At 48.7% G+C, this 12,951-nt stretch overlaps 1 protein-coding gene across 2 annotated transcripts in view; it reads right to left on the bottom strand.

The window, feature by feature from the left end:
- Positions 1–12,951, bottom strand: part of ahrra (aryl-hydrocarbon receptor repressor a) — a 329,025-nt gene that overhangs the window by 114,404 nt on the left and 201,670 nt on the right. The window lies entirely within an intron of this gene.

Raw genomic sequence — 12,951 nt, 5'->3', positions numbered from 1 at the left:
ACTGGGATTAGCAGTGTGATCGGGATTAGCAGTGTGATCGGGATTAGCAGTGCAATCGGGATTAGCAGTGTGACTGGGATTAGCAGTGTGACTGGGATTAGCAGTGTGATCGGGATTAGCAATGTGATCGGGATTAGCAGTGTGACTGGGATTAGCAATGTGATCGGGATTAGCAGTGTGAATGGGATTAGCAGTGTGACTGGGATTAGCAATGTGATCAGGATTAGCAGTGTGACTGGGATTAGCAGTGTGACTGGGATTAGCAATGTGATCGGGATTAGCAGTGTGATCGGGATTAGCAGTGTGACTGGGATTAGCAGTGTGACTGGGATTAGCAGCGTGATCGGGGTTAGCAGTGTGATCGGGATTAGCAATGTGACTGGTATTATGTCCGTGTATAATTGAGACACGGACTGCAGGAGTTGATTATAACAAGTCTTTACTGGATGGAGACAACCTGGATACTGAAACTACAGAAGCCTGCTAGGGCCTTTTATACAGGGGTGGTCACTGCCGGTACTGCAGTCTGAGACTAGTTATTCCCTTAAAGGTACATACACAACAATTCCTCCCCTTTTAGATAAACAGTACATAACATTCATTTAACAACTAAATGATAACTAATTACAATTACAATTACGGTTGCTAGATACATTGGTTGAAGTTAAGCAATTATAAGTTCAGTCTTTGAGGAGGCTTCCTGATTCTGTCTGGATAACGCCTCTTTGGGGTATCAGGTTCGTCTGGCAAAGTTGAGTCGGGATCAATGTCGTTGTTTGGTTCGTCTGCTTCCAATATCACCGATTCTGCGGTAGATGCAAGTGGTACTTTGGTTTCATCGCCAGGTGTATCAGATCGTGGTGTGGAGTTGACGTTTTCCAGTGACTCTGGAATCTGGTCAGCATGGCGTCTTACAATGCTCTCTCCAACGTCCACGGTATACATGAGAGGTTCTTGCCGTGTACAGATCGTTCCTGGCTGCCATTTCTCTGTGCGGTAGTCCCGGGCCAAAACTGGTTGACCTATCTTAAAACTCCTGGTCGGCCTTTCATTCATATTCTGAAACTGCCTGTTCTCCACATTGTAAAGTCTGTAGGTATTATGGCGAATTAATACACAGACTACAAGAGTAACTTTAACAGGACTTTACTATTCGAAGGTCAGGGCGAATCTGCCCAATAAATCCTGACACAACACTTATATACCGGTGTGGTCACCATCGGTATTACAGTATACAGCAGCCAAGATAAAGTAGTGCCACACCTAAAATAGTTCTCTTAAAGGTGGACGGTTACATACAATAGTTCTCTTAAAGGTAGAACAGTTACATACACTACAATCCTCCCTTTTTAGCTTACAACATACTTATTCCCCATTAACATAACATCATAACATATATACAACTTATGCAAAACAGTTCACAGATTCAGTCTCTCTGGAGGCTTCCTGACTCTGTCCGGATAACACCTCGGTGGTGTAGTAGTTTTCGGCGGGGTAGTAGGTTCTTCTGGCAAGGTCGATTCGGCTTGAAGGACAATGTCAGGTTCATCTGATTCCAGTATTACCAGATCGGAGGTAGGTGCTCTGGGTATCTCTGCTTCAACATTAGCCGTGTAAGGTTGTGGAGTAGGTTGGTCCTTTGTGGATGACCCTATGATCTGGTCAACATGGCGCCTTATTATGCTGTCACCAATGTCCACGGTATACATCAGCGGCCCTAGCCTTTTCCCAATAGTTCCAGGCTGCCATTTCTCGGTACTGTAGTCCCGGGCCAAAACTTGTTGACCTATCTGAAAGGATCTAGTTGGCCTTTCATTCATGCCCTGAAATTGCCGGTTCTCTACGTCCCTTCTGACGTTTGGCTTAATCAAATCCAGCCGGCATCTTAGTCTTCTATTGAAAAACATCATGGCGGGAGTTTGGTTTGTGACCGCATGTGTTGCATTCCTGTACGCCAACAAGAAGTTATCTACCTTATGTTGTAGGTTGATGTCTTCATTACCCATGGCCTTTATGGCCTTCTTGAAGGTCTGGACAAACCTTTCAGCTAATCCATTGGTGGCGGGATGGTATGGGGCTGACGTGTAGTGCTTGACCCCATTCCTTTTTAAGAACTTCCTGAATTCTTCGGACACAAATTGCGGTCCATTATCAGAACAGATCTGTTCCAGCAGCCCATTCCTGGCAAATATGGTCCTTAATACTGTGATGGTTTTTTCCGTGGTGGTGGAGGACATCTTTATTACCTCCGGCCACTTGGAGTGTGCATCCACCGCGATTAGAAACATTGAGTCCATAAATGGACCAGCAAAGTCGACGTGTACCCTTTGCCAAGGAGATGAGGGCCACTCCCATGGATGCAGAGGAGCTTGTGGTGGCGCGTTTTGGACCTTCTGGCATCCTAGACAGCTCTTGGTTATTTCTTCGATGTCTCCATCAATACCTGGCCACCACACAAACGCTCTTGCTAGGTTCTTCATTTTCACTCCACCCAGATGCCCCTCGTGAAGCTCCTTTAGCACCTTATGCTGAAGTTTGGGTGGAATCACCACTCTAGATCCACACATCAAGGTTCCTCGGCACACTGACAGCTGTTCTTTTCTTTGCGAAAATGCGGGCAGCGTTGTTTCGCCATGTGCTGGCCATCCCTCCACTGTTAAATCGTAGACTTGTGAGAGAGTCGGATCATTTCTTGTTTCATTTTCGATCATCGAATTTGTTACTGGTAGACATTCCACTATGGATGAGTGGAACATCTCTACCGGGTCCACTGTAGCCGCCTCTTCTACTACTGGCAACGGTAGGCGCGATAACCCATCAGCATTTCCATGCTGTTTGGACCTTTGGTATTCGATGTCATATTGGTGTGCCCCAAGTAACACGGACCACCTCTGTAGCCTTTGCGCTGTCATAGTGGAAACGGCCTTGTTAGGGTTGAATATGGACACCAACGGCTGGTGGTCTGTCAGTAATGTGAACTTCTTGCCCTGCAGGTAATGATTGAATTTCTTTGCTCCCCACACAAGGCTGAGGGCCTCCCTATCTATCTGAGCATAATTTCGCTCAGCGGAGGTCAATGATCGGGACGCAAATGCGACTGGCCTTTCCGAGCCATTTGGTAACTTGTGTGAAAGTACTGCTCCAATTCCATAAGGGGAAGCATCACAAGCTAGACGAAGAGGTAACGTTGGGTTGAAATGAGCCAACACTTCCTCAGAGGTAATCAACGCCTTGCTTCTGCGAAAGGCCTTCTTACAGTCCTCGCTCCACTTCCATGGTACTTCTTTCCGCAACAGAGCATTCAGCGGATGCAGCACCGTGGATAGATTTGGCAGAAACTTGTGGTAATAATTAATCAACCCCAGAAACGATCTCAACTGTGATACATTTTCCGGAGCGGGGGCCTTCACGACAGCTTCTATCTTGTCAGGTGACTTGTGCAGCCCCTCTTGGTCAATGACATGACCACAGTACGAGATCCGTTTCTGGAAGAACTCACATTTCTGGCGATTAACTCGAAGGCCATATTCCTTCAACCTGGTGAGCACCAGTTTCAAATTTGCGAGGTGTTCCTCCTCGTCCTCTCCTGTAATCAGGATATCGTCCAAGTAACACTGAGTGCTTGGAATACCCTGTAAGACCTGCTCCATGGCCCTCTGCCAAATTGCTGGAGCCGAAGCTACTCCAAAAACCAGTCTATTATAACGATACAAGCCTCTGTGCGTGTTGATTGTGAGGTACTGGCGCGACTCTTCCTCGACTTCCATTTGTAAGTATGCTTGTGCCAGGTCTATCTTGGTGAAGTGTTTCCCGCCAGACAATGAAGCAAAGATATCCTCAATCCGCGGAAGCGGGTATTGTACCGTGTGAAGCACCAGATTAACTGTGATCTTGAAGTCTCCGCAGATGCGGACCTTTCCCGGTCCCCCTGGCTTGTTACTTGATGAAGACTTCATGATGGGAACAATGGGCGTGGCCCACTCACTCCAGTCCACCTTAGACAGTACCCCTGAACGTTCAAGCTCTTCCAGTTCTGCCTCCACAGCAGGTCGTATCGCGTAAGGTACCGATCTGGCTTTGAAAAATTTTGGGCTTGCATGTTCTGCAATCTTGATTTTTGCTTTAATTCCTCTCAGTGTTCCCAGTCCTTGCTGGAATACCTCTTTAGCTTCGTCCAATATTCTGGACAACCGTTCAGGTTTGACATCTTCCTTTCCGGAATGTACCGTCATTGTGTTTAGTGAATGCCAGTCTATCTTTATTTTCCTGATCCACTCCCGTCCCAGAAGTGGTGGACCTCCCTTGGGCAGCACATACATGTCCATCCCTTGGTGATCTTTGTCCTTGTATCTCACCTTGACTTTTATCTTTCCGATGAGGTATACTTTGTGCCCCGTGTATGTCTGCAATACTATCTCCGTATCCCGTAGGGGAATATGTTTGAATAACTTTTTGTAATCTTGCTTATTCATGACCGTCAACGCCGATCCGGTGTCCACTTCCATCTTCACTTGGACTTTTGCAATCTGTAGTGTGACCCAGATAGTTTGTCGGTCAGCTTCTTTACTCACATTGTGAATCCTCAGACTACCCAGTTCCTTGCTGTTGGAGTCTGAGTCCGAATTCTGTTCATCTGGACTCTTCCCAGTCACCTTATGTACCTTCCTGTACTTCTTCTGCGGTGACTTATTATTGCTGGTCTTCTTTCCTGACCAGCATACCTTAGCTATGTGACCAAGCTTGCCACATTTTCTACATTCCTGGTTTTTAAACCAGCATTGGTTCTGGTCGTGTGTTGTCTTCCCACAACGATAACATTTCGTTGTACCCGAAGTCATTTGATCCACACTGAGTACCGCTGTCTTCCGCTGCACTTCCGCCGTGCCTCTCGCTGCGGCTTCGTGCGATGCTGCAATAAGGACAGCCTTATCAAGTGTAAGATCGTTCTCTTCGAGCAGTCGTTTTTGTGTTCCTTCCTTCGACATCCCGCACACGAACTTGTCTCTCAGTGCCTCTGTCAGATTCACCCCAAACTGACAGTATTTTGCTAGCCTACGCAGTTCAACCAGGTACTCCGTGTTGCTTTCCTCTTTTCGTTGCGTTCTCATGTAAAATTTAGATCGTTCCGCTAACATCAGCGGTGCGGGGTTAAAATGATCCTTCAGGACAGCAACAATATTAGCGAAAGACTGATCCGCTGGTTTAGCTGGTGATAGAAGATGCTTCAATAACCCGTATGTCTTCGCACCCATTGAGTTTAGTAAGGTTAGAGCTTTGTCATAATTTGCTATCTTATTGACCTTACAATATATCTCGATGCGTTCTACATACGTGGCCCAATCTTCCACATCGGAATCGAACCCGTTGATGTTACTACGCTTAGGCATCTTCACACTCTTCCTGAGAAACAACAACGAAATATTTCTTTAACTTTTTTTTTCAAAATGGCGGTTTCCCGCGCTTGTCTTCTTTCCCCGCCCACTTTCAAAATGGCGGTTTCCCGCTTCTGTCTTCTTCCCCGCCTACTGGCGGCTTCCCGCGTTTCTTCCACTGGCGGGAGGGGTAAGCTTTTCCCTCGGGCGACGACCGCTGGCTTTCGGGGTTCGCAGCCTGCGCGTCGGCTTCAGTGCATTCCTTGTTCCCTTTTCTCGGCAGGGTAACCGGCGCTGGGTACAACCCGTTGACGGCGAACAGTTTCAGCCGCTGGGCTGGATCTCGCTCAGTCTCCCTCGCTCGGGCTCTGTCTCTCCCGCTCGCTCGGGCTCTGTCTCTCCCTCAGCGGCTTCCAATCGCGCCTCCCAGCCCTCTCGCAGTCTGGTGCTTTCCTCCCCGGCTGCGGCTGAGTTCTCCACGATTTATTTATTTTTATATCTTCCCGCGCCTTACGATCCCGGTCGCAGCGCTTCGTGGCCTCGGTCGCTGCCCGGCCTTTTTCACTCCACTCGCGCCTCCCAGCCCTCTCGCAGTCCGGTGCTTTCCTCCCCGGCTGCGGCTGAGTTCACCGCGGTTTATTTATTTTTATATCTTCCCGCGCCTTACGATCCCGGTCGCAGCGCCTCATGGCCTCGGTAGCTGCCCGGCCTTTTTCGCCGGTCGCGGTCTAGCTGTCTCACGACGCCGTTGCGTCTCCCAGCCCGCTTGTACCGCGGCTTCCGTGCTCCACGCTGCCCCAGTCTCAGCGCCTCTGGGCCCGACTTCTGTCCGGCTCCTTTCCCCCAACCGTGGTCGAGTTCACCGCCCTTATCCTCTGTTTATTTTTTTATTTTTTATTTTCCCTTTACTCACAGTCACCGTGGCCGACTTGCTTCTCGTGCTGATCGGCTCACTCACCACCGTGGCAGAAGGGACAGTCAGTGCCTGTTGCTGATGGAAGGCTTCGTGTCTGAATTCTTCCTTGCTCTGCAGACTCGAGTTTTCTCTCAGCAGAACGACGAGGGCGGGTGCCTCTTCTCGACGCTCGTTAACTGCTTCGGAAGTATTGTTGCCGCAGGGTAAGATCGAACTCGTCGCCACTGTAAAGTCTGTAGGTATTATGGCGAATTAATACACAGACTACAAGAGTAACTTTAACAGGACTTTACTATTCGAAGGTCAGGGCGAATCTGCCCAATAACTCCTGACACAGCACTTATATACCGGTGTGGTCACCGTCGGTATTACAGTATACAGCAGCCAAGATAAAGTAGTGCCACACCTAAAATAGTTCTCTTAAAGGTGGACGGTTACATACAATAGTTCTCTTAAAGGTAGAACAGTTACATACACTACACACATCTCTTCTGATGTTTGGCTTAACCAAATCCAAGCGGCATCGTAGTCTTCGATTGAAGAACATCATGGCAGGAGTTTGGTTGGTAACCGCATGTGTCGCATTCCGGTAGGCAAACAAGAAGTTGTCCACCTTGTGTTGTAGGGGTATATCTTCATTACACATTGCCTTGATAGCCTTCTTGAATGTTTGAACAAACCTCTCGGCCAATCCATTAGAGGCTGGATGATATGGGGCGGATGTGTAATGCTTAACACCATTGTTCTTTAAGAACCTCCGGAACTCTTCAGACACAAACTGTAGTCCATTGTCAGAGCAAATCTGTTCAGGCAGCCCATTCCTGGCAAATATGGTTCGTAAGACTGTGATAGTTTTTTCTGTGGTGGTTGAGGACATTTTTATTACCTCTGGCCACTTTGAATGTGCATCCACCGCAATTAAAAACATCGAGTCCATAAAGGGACCAGCAAAATCAATGTGCACCCTTTGCCATGGAGATGAGGGCCACTCCCATGGATGTAGAGGGGCTTGTGGTGGGGCGTTTTGGACCTTCTGGCATCCTGTACAGCTCTTGGTCATCTCTTCGATTTCTCTATCGATTCCCGGCCACCACACAAACGCTCTGGCTAAGTTCTTCATTTTTACCCCTCCCAGATGACCCTCATGAAGCTCATTGAGCACTCTATCCTTCAATTTGGGTGGAATTACTACCCTGGATCCACACATCAAGGTTCCTCTGCACACTGACAGCTGTTCTCTTCTCGGCGAGAATGCTGGCAGCAGTGGTTCGCCATGTGCTGGCCATCCCTTCACCGTTAAATCATAGACCCAGGATAGTGTCGGGTCATTTCGTGTTTCCTTTTCTATGTTTGCATTCGTCACAGGGAGACATTCGACTATGGTTGAGTGGAATATCTCCACTGGATCCACTGCAAGTTCTTCTTCCACCGTCGGCAACGGTAGGTGCGACAATCCATCAGCATTCCCGTGCTGTTTAGTTCCTTTGTACTCGATGTCATATTGGTGTGCCCCTAGGAAAAGGGGCCACCTCTGTAGCCGTTGTGCTGTCATTATCGGTACGCCCTTCTGAGGGTTGAAAATGGAGACAAGAGGTTGATGATCAGTTGGTAGAGTAAATTTTTGACCGTGCAGGTAGTGATTGAACTTCTTCACCCGCCACACCAGGCTGAGGGCCTCTCTGTCAATCTGGGTGTAGTTACGCTCGGCTGAAGTTAACGAGCGTGACGCAAAAGCTATCGGCCTCTCTAAACCATCAAGGAATTTATGTGACAGTACCGCCCCAATGCCGTAGGGAGATGCATCACACGCCAGTCTTATCGGTAGTGATGGGTTGTAGTGAGCTAATACTTCTCTTGAAGTGATTAGGTCCTTACTCTTCTGAAAGGCCTGCTTACATTCATCGCTCCATTTCCATGCTACTCCCGTTCGTAGTAGGGCATTCAGTGGGTGCAGAATTGTGGACAAATTCGGTAAAAACTTATGGTAGTAATTCACCAATCCGAGGAACGACCTCAGTTGCGACACATTTTCAGGCGCTGGAGCCTTAACTACCGCTTCAATTTTGTCAGGGGACTTATGTAACCCCTCTTCATCAATCACGTGGCCACAATACGATATCTGTTTCTTAAAAAACTCGCACTTGGGGCGATTGGCACGTAGCCCATGTTCACGTAGTCTAGTGAGCACCTGCTCTAGGTTGGCAAGGTGTTCACTGTCATCTTCACCTGTCACTAGGATGTCATCCAAGTAACACTGAGTCCCCGGAATCCCTTGCAGGACTTGTTCCATCGCTCTTTGCCATATCGCCGGAGCTGATGCTACTCCGAATACCAGTCGATGATATTGGTAAAGACCTTTGTGAGTGTTTATCGTGAGATACTTCCTAGAGGATTCTTCAACCTCCATCTGCAAATATGCTTGTGCTAGGTCAATTTTTGTAAAACGCTTCCCTCCAGATAGTGAGGCGAAGATATCTTCTATCCTTGGAAGAGGATATTGTACTGTGTGAAGGACTGGGTTCACCGTCACCTTGACGTCCCCACAGATGCGAACCTTCCTTGGCTCCTCAGACTTATTGTTTAACGTTTTTTTCATGACAGGAACGATGGGTGTCGCCCACTCGCTCCAGTCTACCTTAGATAACACGCCTGCATTCTCCAGATTCTCCAGCTCTGCCTCGACGGCTGGGCGAATTGCATATGGTACCGGTCTTGCTTTGAAAAACTTGGGAATTGCATTCTCTTCTATTTTTATCAAGGCGGTTACGCCTTTAAGAGTGCCCAGTTCTTGTTGAAGTACCTCTTTGGCGTTAGCTAAGATTGTTGACAATCGTTCAGGAGTGACGTCGTCATCTTTTTTACCAGCCACCGTCAGTGCCTGAATGGAGTGCCAGTCTAAGCTTATCTTTCTGATCCATTCACGTCCCAATAACGGTGGTCCACCATCTTGCAGTATGTAGAGATACAATTTCCGTATTTTCTTGCTGTTGTATTCGACAGGCACCCTTATTTTTCCTCTGGGGTATACTTTTTGCCCCGTATACGTCCTCAAGACGATGGATGTCTCTCTCAAGGGTATGTGTGAGAATAGCCGCTCGTAGTCTCGTCGATTCATGACGGTTAGAGCTGATCCTGTATCCAATTCCATTGTGACTTGGGACCCTGCTATCGTGAGGGTGACCCAAATGGTTTGGTGATCCTCTTTTGCGATTACGTTGTGAAGCTTGAGACAGCTTAGTCTCTTGTTCCCGGATTCACTATCGCTCATCTGGTCTTCGGAACTACTGTCCGTCATCTTCTGTACTTTCCTGTACGGTTCCTTCGTAGCCTTTTTGTTGTCGTTGGTCTTCTTCCCAGACCTGCAAATTCGTGCAATGTGTCCCATCTTTCCGCATTGCCTGCATATTTTGTCCTTGGACCAGCAGTCCTTCTGGTCATGGGTTGTTCTGCCGCAGCGATAACATTTTGCAAATCCCCGTGTCATTTCGTGGGTGTCATATTCCTGTGGCTTTTGTTGTATTTCCGCAGCTCCCCTGGCTGCTGCTTCATATGATACTGCCACGCTGAAAGCCTTACCTAGCGTCAGCTCTTTCTCTGAGAGTAACTTCTTCTGGGTTCCTTCACTCAGGAGTCCACAGACAAATTTGTCCCGTAGGGTATCTGCCAGTCCTGCTCTGAACTGGCAGTGCCTTGATAGCTTGTGTAGTTCCGTAAGGTAATCAGCATTGCTCTCATCTTTATGCTGAGTTCTCCAGTGGAATTTAAATCTTTCTGCTATCAGCAGCGGTGCAGGGTTTAGGTGTTCCTGTAGGATAGCAACAATTTCGTTAAAACTCTTCGCCTTCGGTTTGGCTGGAGTAATCAGGTCCCGCAATAGGCCGTACGTTCTTGCGGCCATTAAGTTTAGCAGTACCGATGCCTTTTTCTCATCGGCTATTTCGTTTGCCTCGCAATGTACCTCGACTCTTTCCACATACGTGGTCCAGTCTTCTATTGCATTATCGAAGGCAGTGATATAGCCAGTCTTCGGCATCTTGGAAATCTAAAATGGCGCCTCCCGCGCTTTGCCTCCTTCCCCGATTTAACAAAATGGCGCCTCCCGCGCTTTGCCTTCTTCCCCGCTGGATTAAGATGGCGCCTCCCGCACTTTGCCTTCTTCTCCGCTGATGCTAGCGCTGCTTTCCGCAGTTTCCGTGGCAAACTGTAGCTCCTCGCGGCTTTCTGCGCGTTTAATTTTTTAATGTTATTATTTTCCCGTCGTCGGAACAACCCTGCGGGACTCTTGCCTCCCTCTTCTCGGGTCTGTCGGCTGCCCAGCTTCGTAGCACCGGCCGCGCCCTGTGTGCTCCACCCTCTCTCTCTCTCCTCTTCCCGACAATGCTGCTCGGCCCCGTTGCAAGCCACCCGCTCGAGTTCTAGACCGCCGCAGCCCAGGAAGGATCAGTGTACTACCTGCCACCAGCCCGATTAGCTGAAGCACCGTCGACAGGATAACCAAGCCCCGCTCTCGACAGCCTCTCCTGCAAATCTTCAACTCCGCTAAATCAGAGGCGGATGCCCACGGTCGACGCCCGTTTCTACTGTTTCTTTCTTCCTTCTGGCCTCGACCTCTGCTAACTTCGCTTCAGGGATGGATCCCCATGAGGTGGTGCAGACTGTAGGTAAGTTCGTATCTGCTCGTCGCCAATATTATGTCCATGTATAATTGAGACATGGACTGCAGGAGTTGATTATAACAAGTCTTTACTGGATGGAGACAACCTGGATACTGAAACTACAGAAGCCTGCTAGGGCCTTTTATACAGGGGTGGTCACTGCCGGTACTGCAGTCCGAGACCAGTTATTCCCTTAAAGGTACATACACAACAACTGGGATTAGCAGCGTGATTGGAATTAGCAGTGTGATCGGGATTAGCAGTGTGACTGGGATTAGCAGTGTGATCGGGATTAGCAGTGTGACTGGGATTAGCAGTGTGATCGGGATTAGCAGTGTGACTGGGATTAGCAGTGTGACTGGGATTAGTAGTGTGACTGGGATTACTAGTGTGACCGGGATTAGCAGTGTGATCGGGATTAGCAGAGTGACCGGGATTAGCAGTGTGATCGGGATTAGCAGTGTGACTGGCATTAGCAGTGTGATCGGGATTAGCAGTGTGACTGGGATTAGCAGTGTGATCGGGATTAGCAGTGTGACTGGGATTAGCAGTGTGACTGGGATTAGTAGTGTGACTGGGATTACTAGTGTGACCGGGATTAGCAGTGTGATCGGGATTAGCAGAGTGACCGGGATTAGCAGTGTGATCGGGATTAGCAGTGTGACTGGCATTAGCAGTGTGATCGGGATTAGATGTGTGACTGGGATTAGCAGTGTGATCGGGATTAGCAGAGTGACCGGGATTAGCAGTGTGACCGGGATTAGCAGTGTGACCGGGATTAGCAATGTGACTGGGATTAGCAGTGTGACCGGGATTAGCAGTGTGATCGGGATTAGCAGTGTGACTGGGATTAGCAGTGTGACTGGGATTAGCAGTGACTGGGATTAGCAGTGTGATTGGGAGTAGCAGTGTGATTGGGACTAGCAGTGTGATCGGGATTAGCAGCGTGATCGGGATTAGCAGTGTGACTGGGATTAGCAGTGTGATCGGGATTAGCAGTGTGACTGGGATTAGCAGTGTGACTGGGATTAGCAGCGCGATCGGGATTAGCAGTGTGACTGGGATTAGCAGTGTGATTGGGATTAGCAGTGTGATCGGGATTAGCAGTGTGATCGGGATTAGCAGTGTGACTGGGATTAGCAGTGTGATCGGGATTAGCAGTGTGACTGGGATTAGCAGTGTGACTGGGATTAGCAGCGCGATCGGGATTAGCAGTGTGACTGGGATTAGCAGTGTGACTGGGATTAGCAGTGTGACTGGGATTAGCAGCGTGATCGGGATTAGCATTGACCGGGATTAGCAGCGTGACTGGGATTAGCACTGTGATCGGGATTAGCAGCGCGAATGGGATTAGCAGTGTGACTGGGATTAGCAGTGTGACTGGGATTAGCAGTGTGACTGGGATTAGCAGCGTGACTGGGATTAGCAGCGTGACTGGGATTAGCAGTGTGACTGGGATTAGCAGTGTGATCGGGATTAGCAGTGTAACTGGGATTAGCAGTGTGATCGGGATTAGCATTGACCGGGATTAGCAGCGTGACTGGGATTAGCACTGTGATCGGGATTAGCAGTGTGATCGGGATTAGCAGTGTAACTGGGATTAGCAGTGTGATCGGGATTAGCAGTGTGATCGGGATTAGCAGTGTGATCGGGATTAGCAGTGTGACTGGGATTAGCAGCGTGACTGGGATTAGCAGCGTGACTGGGATTAGCAGTGTGACTGGGATTAGCAGTGTGATCGAGATTAGCAGTGCGATCGGGATTAGCAGTGTGATCGGGATTAGCAGTGTGACTGGGATTAGCAGTGTGATCGGGATTAGCAGTGTGATCGGGATTAGCAGTGTGACTGGGATTAGCAGCGTGACCGGGATTAGCAGTGTGACTGGGATTAGCAGTGTGACTGGGATTAGCAATGTGACTGGGATTAGCAGCGTGACTGGGATTAGCAATGTGACTGGGATTAGCAGGGTGATTGGGATTAGCAGTGTGATCGGGATTAGCAGTGTGA

Source organism: Somniosus microcephalus, chromosome 5 (assembly GCF_052327205.1).
Source record: "Somniosus microcephalus isolate GS21.2 chromosome 5, FLI_Smic_1.0, whole genome shotgun sequence".
NCBI classification, from domain to species: Eukaryota; Metazoa; Chordata; class Chondrichthyes; order Squaliformes; family Somniosidae; genus Somniosus; species Somniosus microcephalus.
This window is presented reverse-complemented; position numbering and strand designations above follow the sequence as displayed.